Consider the following 13,368-nt stretch of genomic DNA (forward strand, 5'->3'; position numbering starts at 1 on the left):
TCGTGACCGGCTCCAGCTTTTGCAGGAAAGTGGTAGAAGGATGAAACTCAGTCTTCTGATTGCCAGCCCTGGGTTCATGGAATGGTACCCTGCTGCCTTTGCTTTAGGGATCCTACCTGGCCCAAATGGTACATTCCTGTCTACTATGCCCCTATTGCTCCAGCATGGGTGATACATACAACCGGGAACCCCACAGATAAAAATCAGTGACAGAGCACCCCCAGACCCCTGACAGTCACAGGAGAGCTGCTTGTAGTCTCTGATGGGCAGAGTACGTAAACAGGTGTGTGGTCTTCTCTATGGGGTGCCTGGCTCCCTTGCTGCTTCTGAAGGCTGTTTCCTGGCCAGTCATTATGGCCTCTGCAGCGTGTTAAGTTCTGTGGCCAAAGGTTCATATAACCAGGAGTGTATTTATGGTAGTCGCTACTGTTTCTTAGGAAAATATTGATTTTCTAACAACAGAATGATTGTAGGGTCGTTAAATCAGACTAGACTATCATAAACTCTAGAATTAACCAAAGAGTAGTTCTACCTTTTCTTTTACTGTCGCGTGGGCAATTGCGGGTGGCTCTGTCCACTGAAGACAAGCAGGAGCACTGCATCTGTTACCTGATTTGAACAAATTGCCATGGTTCCCCACCGCCCTCACTGGATAAGTGATTAACCATGCTGCTTTTATGTTAAAGATTGACTAACAGACATGAGGGGGGCTTCCCAAGTGGCTCAGTGATAAAGAATCTGCCTGCAATGCTGGAGACATGGGAAACTCGGGTTTGATCCCCGGGTCGGGAAGATCCCTGGAGGAGGGCATGGCAACCCACACCAGGATTCTTGCCTGGAGGATCCCATGGACAGGGGAGCCTAGAGGACTACAGTCCATGGGGTCACAGAGTCGGACGTGACTGAAGTGACCAAGCACGCATGCGCGCAATAGGCATGATGAAGGCTGCGATTATAACAAAAAACCCAAGAGCTCCTAATGGAAGCTGCGCCCCCATTATGCAGGCTTCGAGTGGGTTATGCTGGCAATGGGAGATGGCTCTTCAGTCCCTGCCCCGACCAGAGGATGTGTGGGCTCATTATCTCCCTGTTAAAGTCTTAGTTAGAAGAGCAGTCAGTGAGGTGAGGATTTCTTTTCTCCCCCGCCCCCCGCCACCCCCGCTCCTTTTTGGGGAAGATCTCTATCTTTCTTCTTTATTGATTGCTTGCTTTCCATTTTATATCCTTTCTCCCTTGCCTGAAATGAGAAAAATGAGCCCTTGCCACGGGCTTTAAACTTTACACCCAGACAATATCTCCCCGTTATCTAATGCTGGGCAAGAAGCGTCAGCCCAGAGGACCCTGGGTAATGCTACAACAGATTATGTCATAAAATGGAGAGATAAGCAAAAGAACCAATCTAAAAGACGCAGCAAAATTTACCTTCCCACCACCCTCCGCTCCCCTTTTAGAAGAAGGCTTTAAATCAATCTCCCTTTGCCATGAATTCTCTTTCTAAAATTTGATAACAAGTGCAATATTTTCCTTGGAGATTGGGTTCTAATAAGACGGAGGTTGGGGGTAGGGAGCAAGCAGGGTTTAGCAAAGTAATAAAATGCCATGATTGATCCCGGTCAGTGGGGTTGCTTGGAATTACCGCTGTTCTTGGCTGGTAAGCATAATCCAGCCAAGCCATAAATTGTGTTTCTTCCAGTAGACAGTCGCCTCTCCGTATTGATCCCGATTTGTCGTTCTATTCTGGTGTAATCGCTCCCTGTGATTAAGACTCCAGGTTGGGAAGAAAGTCTGGCCAAGCCTGGCGTGTAAAAGGAATAACCAACCACAGGACCAGAGTACTCTGCTGCCTTGACGTTGGAAACTGAGGCTGGAGTGTAGGAGCTGAGGAGGTCTGGAGACTCAGAGTGCCCAGGGCCAGGCAGTGGGGTCAGGACCCTGGTTCAGTCAATCAGCCCCCTCCAAGGGCTCTGCTACTTAATGGTCCCACTGGGCCTGCCCACGTGTTTGTAATTACAATGAGATTTCTTAAACACAGGCAGGGTATGAGTTCCCTAGACATATCAAACCCAGGGTATGAGGCTTCTCATCCTTATCACAGGCAAAAAAAAACTGAAGCAAGGACTGTGTCATACTCCAAGGTCACCAAGCAGAGCTATTCCCCACCCAATTACTTCACCCAGAAACAAAACCTTCCAGTCCAAACTGGAGCCCAGCCTCAGAGAACACATGACATAACACTATAGTTAAGTCCCTAAGTCCCCAAATTTGGAATTTGGGTATCCTGGGTTACCCATGCTTGAAGTAGAAAAGCTTACAGCTACATTATTTATAGACTGGCCAGAATGCAAGCACATTCATTTATCTCCCTCACTGGCTGTGTGACTTTAAGCAAGTGGCCTAACCTCTCTGATCTTCAGTCACCTCACTAGCAAGCTAAGAATAATAACATTGTTTGCCCTATAAGGTTTTTATGAAGATTTCCATGAAATAACACAAGAAAGTATTTAACATAAAAAATAGTTACTATCATTACTATTGGTATTATTATTATTATTATTCCCAATCTTAGCTTGTGTGTAGTCTGCAAGTTCCCCATAGATCTTTTAAATGCCTGCTACAGAGATATTTGGAAAACATCTAAGCAAAGAAGATTTTTACAATAGAAGGAAATGTACATTTTGATACCTTGGAGTGTCTTAGCCAAACCCAGAGAAACTAATTTGAAATAAGGTTATGTGCCTTTAAATAGGAGCTCAAATAGATCCTCGAGTGCTGCACTGTCAAAAGTCAGCTCAGTTTTATTTGGCTCCAGTCTTCTCAGAGATGGGAATGGGAATTCTTCACTCCATGAACTCGACAATATTGCAGTTAAATCATCTGTATGTGATCCGCTTGTCTGGTGGTGGGGCCGTTTGACTACCTGCTTTAAAGAAAATATTCCTCAAACCTAGAGTTATTTTCCCCTTCTTCTTTCCCTCTCTCCAACTCAGTGATTTAAAGGAGGTGGTGGTGGAGACTGAGGCTGTCAAGCCATCGTGCCATGTCAGGACAATCTCTCTCTCTATTACTCTCGTACATTCTCCAGGCTGAGCTAAGGGGACTGCGGAGGAGTTGCTGTGTTCCTCCCCACCCAGTATCAAGGAGGAGGTCTTTGCTCTGAGTCTCAATCTCCCATTTTGACTTCCGCACCTTACCTATGGCCCCCAGATCCTCCCCACCCATCTAACTTTGCTCAGGAAAGGGACTACTTTTAGCCCTAGGATAGGAAAGGGGAGGGTAGAATCAGACTATTGGAGTCTCAGACCTGACCTCTACATTTGTAAGCAGTAACACTTGGGGGAATCAACCTTTCTGTTCTTCAGGGTTCTCCTCTCTCAAATAGGGACAATCATGCCCAGAGTTCCTATTCTGCAGGGCCGATGTGATGACCAGATAAGTGTTTCAAATTACTGGAACATGGCAGACCTCAATGAAAGCTAGCTGGTGTGAACTATTTGAGGGCAATGATAGGAAGGAACATCAGACTCAGGCACATTAAGTAGAGAATAGGAGATAAGCAGTGGAGAAGGAAATAGCACCCCACTCCAGGACTCTTGTCTGAGAATCCCATGGACAGAGGCACCTGGCAGGTTACAGTCCAGGGGGTTGCAAAGAGCCGGACACGACTGAGCGACTGAACACACACACACACACACACACACACACACACACACACACACACACACACACACAGGAGGTAAGCAGAGGTGGTGAGCAGAGAAGTCTCTTTCAAAAATGTGGCTGTGAAGAAATAGCATGGTCACCATTGGCCTCTCCTTGGGAATCCAAATTTTTTCATTTTTCCAACTTTTTTTCTTTTTTTGTCAGATGAATAGTTTCTAAATATTTCTGTAAAGGAAGAAATTTGGAGAAAATATTCCAATTGTGTTTCATCTTCTCTCAAAAGTATTGCAAATTGTGTGGCATTTTTTCTTGCTACCTTGCCTAGATGGGGAGATTATGAGAACAAGATCATACAGAAAGCTTCAGAATTTTATGGGATGAAGACACTGGGTATAAAAATAAAGGCACCTTTCTACCTTCGTTTCTCCTCATCCTCCATCCTGAGGGATAAGTGTAGACATTATCTGGGGTACCATTCTCACATCTGGCTGCTCATCAGATCATTTGGGAAGTTGGTAAAATATAGATTCCTGTCTCCCTTCTGAAAATTTTCATTCAGTGCCTTTAAGGTAGCAACCAGAATTTGACGTCATTCAAAAGCTGTCAATACCTTGGTGACCAAGTAGGATCAGGGACAGTACTGATATCTCTCATTTTAAGTGAAACTTGGCAGAACCTCTGTCTCACAAAGTGTCCCCAGCTAAGCTGCAGGGGTCGGGCGAGCATAAGACTCACTCTTCAAATGGACTCTGCCTGGGAAGAGAAGGGCAGGGCCCCTTTGCACAGTCTCTCCCAGACATCCCATAAGACCGTCAAGAAGCCTTTCCCCACATTTCAGTTTTCCCCACACCACAAACACACTGAAATCAGTTACAGTGACCAGGCTGATGCCAAGAACTGTGGATGTGGATTAAGCGAAGACTGGCCTTGTTCTTCCAATTATTTGGCCCCCTGCCTCTCCTCCTCTTTCAGCAATCCCCTGAATTCCTCCCAGGTCCTCCAGGCTGACCATGTGTTCAGTTGCTCAGTCATGGCCTACTCTTTGCAATCCTATGGACTGTAGCCCACCAGGCTCTCCTGTCCATTGGATTTTCCCAGCAAGAATATGGGAGTGGGTTGCCTTTTCCTTCTCCATGTCTGAGCCAAAGATCCCTCTATTACAGAAATATAAAAATATGGACAGACTTTAATCACAGTAATGAACCTGAACAGTAATTTAAACAACTCCCAAGAAACAGAAGGCCAGTTCCAGGTATCTTCATTGGTAAATTCTACCAAACATTTAGAGAAGAGTTAACATCTATCCTTCTCAAACGAGTCTAAAAAACTGAAGAGGAAGGAATGCTTCCAAACTCATTCTATGATCTCAGCATCATCCTGACACCAAAACCAGAAAAAAGACATCACCAAAAGAAAAAAAAAAAATACAGACAAATATTACTGATGAACATAGATGCAAAAATCCATGGTTCCCAGAGCTTCCCTGAGACTTTCCAGAGGGTGAGTTTCCCCTAGTGTTGCCACAGGCAATCCAAGAGGCAGGGGATGCCAGGACATTGTGCTTGATAGAAGCTTTGATTTTGTTCCCCTGCAGAATCAGGGTGACAGAATCAGCCAAGCTCAGTCATCACTGAAGACTCTCAAGAGAGGAAAAACAGAGTCCCTTCCCTCCAATGTGAAAGACAGCAGCAACCACCTTATCTGCTTGCTCAGCATCCTTGGTAAGGGGAATGGAGATGCTATAGATAGACAGACACCAGCCCAAACTAGGCATTGAGATCATATGAGGCATCAAGAGGAAAAGAGCAAAACCACTAATGCTCTGGACTCTATTCAGAATCAATCTGCCATAGGCATTTATCCCAGAGAAATGACTTTTGTTCACACAAAAGTTGTGTGAACATTATGTCAGTGTCAATCCCCTGGTGATGAATATTTGTAGCAGCTTTGTTCACAATAGTCAAAACCTGGAAACAACCCAAATGTCCTTCAGTGTGTGAGTGATTAAATACTCTGTGGTCCATCTAGCAGCACGGAATACTATGCAGCCATCAACAGGGATACATATGGATACAGGCAACATCTTGGATGGATCCCAAGGGAAATATGCTGCATAAAAAGAAATCCATTCCCCCCAAAACTATACACTGTATGATTCCATTTATATAACATTCTTTAGAGGACAAAATCATAGAAATGGAGATAGATTAGTAATAACCAAGGGCTGCTATAAGAAGACAACATGAGGGATCCTTGACATGATGGAAATTTTCTGTGTCTAAATTATAGTGTTGATCGCACACATCTACCCACCAGTGAAACTATAAAACTGCACTGACCTAAATACACACACACACACACGTCCACATAAAATGGTGTAATATGAATTAGGTGGTTTAATTATATCAGTGTCAATCTCCTGGTGATGAAATTGTACTATAGCAATATAAGAGGGTATCACTGGGGATACTGGGTGAAGGGTGTCCAGGAATGGTCTGTGTTATTTCTTAAAACCACATTGTTGTTGCCATTGTTGCTGCTTGGTTGTTAAGTCATGTCTCACTCCTTTGTAACCACATGGACTATAGCCCACCAGACTCTTCTGTCCATGGAATTTCCCAGGCAAGAATACTAGAGTGGGTTGGCCATTTCCTTCTCCAGGGGATTTTCCCCACCCAGGGCTCGAACCTACATCTCCTGAATTGGCAGGCTGATTCTTTACCACCAGGCCACCAGAGAAGCCCATGGCATGCACACCCACAATTATCTAAAAATAAAAAGTTAAAAAAAAAAAACAACAACAAATGCTCTATCTAGGACTTCCATGGCAGTCCAGTGGTTAAGACTACACACTTCCAATGCAGGGGGTAAGGGTTCAATCCTTGTTCAGGGAACCAAGATCCCACATGTCATGTGGCATGGATAATAATAATAAACTTAAAAGTCTTATTAAAAAAAAAAAGCTGTATCACGCTTAATCTGTTTCTCCTTTAAGGTGGGCTGGGCTTTCTTCCAAAGAATAGAATATGGAAAAAAATTAGTAACATCACAGTGAAGACACCACCTTTAACACATGGTCATCATCACTGTTATTAACAAAGTCCTATTGATCACATACCCCTTGCTATGAGTGATGAAAAGGGTGTATTCCTCACCCAAATCCATAAGCCCAGGTTAATCATAAGAAAATATCAGACACACTCAAATTGAAGGATATTCTGCAAAATCCCAATACTCTTTCATGACCTTGACATTTCTGAAACAAAGATAAGATGAGAAACTGTCACAGATCAGGAGAAAACAAGAAGACATGATGGCTAAACACAAGATGCTATCCCAAATTGGACCCTGAAATAGCAATAGGACCTTAGTGGAAACACCGGTGAAATCTGAATACAGTGAATTGCTTAGCTAATATTAAAAGTACTGGACCAACATAATATAATGTTATTCACCTTCCTGGGTTCACATAGATGTCTCCCACCCCTGTAGTGAAAAAATATACAAGATGAGTTCTTTTCTGTCCCTTCCTGAGAGACCCTGGTGCCAATTTAGCTGGGACTTACAACTGAGCAACTAACACTTCTTGCTTTTGCAATCTGTTAGATTCAAACTCAGCTAAGTGTGTGAAGAAGCCTGAGCTAACCTGCTAGATGATGAAAGGAAACATGACCCATTGATCCAGGTCACCCCTGTCAACCACCTGCTAGCTACCAGATTTGTGAGTCAGGCAATCCTAGATCATTCACCTGCTAGCCAACCCACCAACTGACCCCAGATATTTATAGAGAAGAACCATACATCGGATTGTGACCCGATTTACCAACTCACAAAAGTGTGAGCCAAAGAGGTGGTTGCTTTTGGGCATTTTTGAAAATTAACCAACATGTTCAGCCCTAGAGCTATATATCTCATTTTTATCTGTATCTACATAACATTGAAAAAGACTCTGATGCTAGGAAAGATTGAAGGCAGGAGTAGAAGGAGACAGCAGAGGATGAGATGGTTGGATGGCATCCTTGATTCAATGGTTAGTCTGAGCAAACTCTAGGAGATAATGAAGGAAAGGGAAGCCTGAAGTGTTGCATTCCATGGGGTCTGCAAATAGTCAGCACAACTGAGTGACTGAACAACACCAGAAACATATCAAATACAAAGTTCAATTTTACATTCATCATATCTTTCCTTTATTTCCCAAAATAACCATGTGAAGTTAGAATTATCATCTCTACAATACAGAAACATGAGGCTCAGAGAGGTTCAGTGACTGGCTTAAGACTGCACAGCGAGTAGCAATACCAAGAGTTGATTCCAGGCCTTCTGAGGACAAGTCCAGTGTTTGACTTTTTAATGTTTCAATCCCTACTTATTTGCTATCTTATATTTTAACATACTTTTCATTAATATATCCTACATCTCAAACTAGACAATGAGACTTTTTGATCTAGCTTGTATCTTAATCTTTTTACCATCCTTTACAATATCTAGCACATGTCGACCTCAGCATACTATAATTAAATTGTATTAAATTAACCACTCAAGAGTTTCTGATCGTCTCCTCTCTCTGCAACCTATCACAGTGCCTTGGCTGTGGTCATTCACTGTTTGTTGGAGATATTGATGTTTTCTGTAATGTATTCTGACCCTGGAACTGCTGGGTGCAGAGAGGCCAGAGTGTGGTCATTTTTAAAAAAGATGAGGTTATTATTGGATCTCTCTCGTCTTTCATTAAAAAAAAAAAAAAAAGGAATGTGGCTAATTAGTGTGCATCTTTCTTTCCTTGGCCAGAGCAGTGCAGAATGAACAAATGGCTATGATGGTGGGGAGAGAAGACAGGTAGCCAGGAAGCCACAGTGTGGTCGCAGGAGGTGGGCCAGGCAGCCCTTGTGCCTTCCTCCCCACAAATGATGCCTCACTCCAGACATTCAGAAAAGCTTGGCTGACTTTGCTCATCTTGAGTGACAAGCAACTCAAGTACCTTCTGGACCCCGACACTAACAGGGTGAATTTATCCAGTCACTTAACTACTTTAGTCCTCGAAATTTTCATCTGCTCAGTGGTTATGAGCATACAGATGAGCTCATGTGTGGCTTGGCTGTCACCACCCCTAGAGTCACTAATCCCTGTCTCTCCCAAACTCATGCTCAGGTGTCAGATGTCTTTGTTTTTCTACAATAACCAACATTTTTCCCCATTTCATCCTTTGGGTAAGTTCAGATTTCCATTTGCAATAGCCAGGTTTCTTAAAAAAAGATTAGTAACTTCTCTTTTCTGACTGGATTCCCAGAACCAAGGGTTGGGAAGCAAACAGGATTATAGCCCCAAAAGGCTGTGAGTTGCATCCTGAACGCAGACACTCACGGTTCCTGAGCTGGACCTGCTCCGGTGGTCTGGGAGGGACAGGAAATAGGAAGGTCCTGCCTGCTTATCAGAGCCTGAACTGGTGTCCAGATGCACCGTAAAATTCCAGGAGCCAGGGAGGGTCCCTCCTCTTTTGTCTCCAAGCATCTGTCGCTGCCACCGATTGAAATTCTACCCCAGGGGAAACCATACTGATGAGTGGCAGAGCTACTTCGTTCTTGGGAATCTGAACAGAAACCAATCAGCCCTGGAAACAGTTGGGCTCCGGGAGCTTTGATATGGACCCCGGACAGAGTAGGGTTGATGAATTTTGTTTGTTTGGAGGAGGAGGGTGATGCATGAGGAGAAGAGAAAGAAAGGATTTCTGAGAGGGAGGAGGGGCCACAGACCCACCTCAAATTTCCGCCAAGAGTGAGCCTAGAGTGTAAGGTGGGGTCTGGTAAGTGACTCAGCAGGGATCATGTAGGGACTTCCCTCGCAATCCTGGGGTTGAGACTCCACACTTCCACTGCGGGGGACACAAGTTCAGTCCCTGGTTAGGAAAGCAAGATTCCCACATGCTGCATGATGCAGCCAAAACGGGGGGGAAATAAAAAGAGGGATCGTGTGTATTCAAAGCCAATTGGGGAAGAACAAAACATTTCAAACCAACAATTTCTCAATCTCTTTATCATGCTAACAGTCAGTAATCAACCAAATTCTTCTAGATAATTCTGAATTATATTTTCTATTGGACCACACTGGCTTTTTTGGTTTGTTTGGAAAACCTCAGTGAAGGAAGGCTACTAGTTTTGTGCATTAGGGACCTTCTCAACCTTGCTCACGTCTACTCATCCACATCTACCTCTGCCTTGAACACAGTAGGCACCCAGTTGGCTTTTTTAGTGTCTGTCGGACAATGAAGTCAACCAGATGCACACACGGCCCCTCGTTTCTGGATCTCCTCCCCAGCTAGGTCATCAGACAGCATTATGGGGAGTCCCTGTGGTATTGGGTAGATTCCCATTAGTAACCTGCTTTATATAAAGCAGTGCATATGTTTCAGTCCCAATCTCCCAATTCATCCCACACCCCTTTCCCCACTCAGCGTCCATAGATTTCTTTTCTACGTCTGTATCTCTATTTCTGCTCTGCAAATAGGTGCATCTGTACCATTTTTCTAGATTCCCCATATATGTGTTTTTTTAACTGCACTGAACTGTTGAAATGAACTTCTCTAGGAAAGAACAAAATCACCTCACCTAGCAGAGGTCATTTCCCAGGAAGCAGTGCACCTTCAGCAGACTGCACTCAGTTCTAGAAACACAAGCTGCATCCTAAGAGGGTTGTGGCAAGGGAAGCCCTGAGGCCCTGGTCACAGATGAAGCAGAAGTTCCCTTTGAGATCCACTCCCCAACCCACCTCTGCCCCAGACCCGCATCAGGGGCTGTGGCTGTGGGGAGAGGAGCTCCCGGAACAGAGTCCGGATGGCTGGATGGTCGCCCGGGGCTGCCCTCTAAATCATCTCAGCCAATCAAGCACTTAATGTTCTCTGTTCCTCTAGAATGTTGCACGTCGGCGCTGCCTATGTATCTTTCAAGTTTTATCTTCAATATCTTATAAATCATCCATTAAATACCTCCCAACTAATGCACACGGCTGTTGTTCTCAGCTAGGCCTGGAAAGTGCACAAATCAGTTTTACTGCATATTAGTCCTGGCCAGCGGGCTCTGAAAAAACATAAGAGGGAAGCCAGAGTAAAGAAAAGCGGCTCTTCACAGCCCTGTTGCAGCTGCTGGTATGGCCTGGAGGCCAGTGATAAAGGTGAGAAGGCAAGGTGTTGGCACCAACACCTGATCACAGAATCCTTCTTAATGCAGATGCCATGGATGTTCATCCTCCAGTGCACTGGCCTGTGGAGCGAAGGCAGCCTGGTACTAGTACCTAGTAGTACTAGTACTTGAGTACTGGTACCTAGTAGTACTAGTACTTGAGTACTGGTATTCAAGTACCTAGTATGTGCTATTTTGCCCAAGCCAAAGGAGGGAGCTCTTTCCCGGGAAAAAAGGGGATTGGCCTGTGGGTTCAAATTTTCACTGAGGGACTTCCCTGGTGACCCAGTGGTTAAGAACTCACCTTGCTTCTGATTTTTGCTTCATGTATCTTTGTTTCTTTGTTGTGAAGGTGAATGATGGTTTATGATATCTGTCTTCTTTGTGAATTGTACCTTTCATCATTAAAAATACTCATCTTTGTTCCATTTAAAATAAATAAATTCATTTAAAAAAAAGAATCATCCTCACAATCCAGCAGACGCAGGTTCACCCCTGGTGGGAGAACTGAGACCCCACAGCGGGGCTCAGATGCCGCAGCCAGAGCCTACGCACTGCAGTGAAAGACCGTGCATGCCTCAGCCGAGACCTGATGCAGCCAAGAATAAATAAATAAAATAATTTCTAAAAAGCAGAAAAACACTGGTTTGGAAAGAAACTGTATTACTACAACCACAGAAATTGTTCAGTGGAGCTCGTTGTATCTGTACAGGTAAAAGAGAAAGATAGCTATGAATGCCAGCAACACAGAAGGGAACATTACCAGGTGAGAAAAGCAAGGCATAGAAGAGTGCCCGCAGCAGTGTGGCCCTGTGTAGGATGTATAGACTGCACATGTGCACATGCGCACTTACAGAAAAGCTCCAGCGAACATACACTAAAACGTCAACCATAATTTTCTCTAGGGGGGTTGTAGGGAGTGTTAGTAAAGTCAGGCTTTCATTTTGACTCTAGTATCTGAGGTTTTCTTTTTGCAAAAAAAAAAAAAAAGTGTTCGCATGTTGTATCATTTTTTAAAAAATTGAGGATTGAGACCTTTGCAATTATGTGATTTAAGTAGCTGAAGTGCATTCTCGAACTCATTTTCCTTTTTAGCATCGCTTGGGAAATCAGATATTGCTGTGGAAAGTCTATGTCATTGTTTAGTCACTCAGTCATGTCTGATTCTTTGTGACCCCACAGACTGTAGCCCATGAGGCTCCTCTGTCCATGGGATTTCCCAGGCAAGAATACTGGAACAGGTTACCATTTCCTTCTCCAGATCTTAGTGACCCAGGTATCAAACCCACATCTCCTGCACTGGTAGTCAGAATCTTTACCACTGAGCCACAGGGAAGCCCATGGAAAGTCAATACCAGCCCAGAGAGCACCCCAATGTTACTAACTGGCCTTGTGGGGAGCCCTTGTCCTGGACTGTGTGATGTAGGAAGTGCCAAGGAGCTCGTAGCCTGCAAACATCTCCTCCACCAGCCCGCAGGTGTATTCAGAGTGCCCTCCATCATGTGAAATCATCAGTCCCACTGGGTCTCCATGAAAATGCACATGGCACCTGGAAGCTATGAAGAGGCAAACTCCTGGGAACCAGAATGGATTTCCATGCCATATTGCTGGAAAAGAAAACAGCAGAATTTTGGCTGCAGAACCCTTGCACAAAATCATGCGTGGCTTAAGAATCAATCTGTCAGAACAGAGCAATCATAGTAATTTTCAAACTGTGGTTATATATGATCCATGTTTGTACTGAGAAAAAATATAGACTGTGCTTTAGAAGAGAGCTGGCCTATAACATTGAGACTCTGGACACCTATATGGCACTAGTGGTCAAGAACCCACCTGCCAATGAGGAGACATAAGAGACCAGGGTTCGATCCCTGGGTCAAGAAGATTCCCTGCAGGAGGGCATGGCAACCCACTCTAGTATTCTTGTCTGAGAATCCCATGAACAGAGGAGCATGGCAGGCTACAGTCCATAGGGTCACAGAGAGTCAGATATGACTGAAGAGACTTAGCGGTCATGCATATATATATATATATATATATATATATATATATTTTTTTTTTTTTTTCTTCCCTGAAGTAAAGCTATATAGATGAAATTGTAAAGCAATATGTCACTTTTTGAGATGTCGTTGATTCAAAAGAAGGGAGGACATTTACAATGGGGAGAGATGAGATGTGTCAGCCAAAAGTGAGAAGACTTCTTCACATTAGTCTCAAGTAACATTTATTCAGCAGGTGTTACGCGACAAGCTCTGTGCTAATCACTGTCATGGGTGTATTGTGCTACGTTTCTTCATCTCTAAACTCAACAAAAAGACTTTCAGAGCACAAATACTTCAGGTATCTCACAGGCTTTGTGCCCAGAGGCACAGAGAAGGGAAATAAAAGTTACAGACCCAGAAATCTGCCAAGATTAGGTTCAGAGATGAATTTAGGTTCAGGAATGAATTTTTAACCCCAAAGGGGTTAGTTTAGTTAATTAAGGTTTAGTTCAGCAGCAGTGGGAGACTTGGAAAATAGCACTATAACTGGGATA

Source organism: Dama dama, chromosome 16, assembly GCF_033118175.1.
Source record: "Dama dama isolate Ldn47 chromosome 16, ASM3311817v1, whole genome shotgun sequence".
Classification (NCBI taxonomy): Eukaryota; Metazoa; Chordata; class Mammalia; order Artiodactyla; family Cervidae; genus Dama; species Dama dama.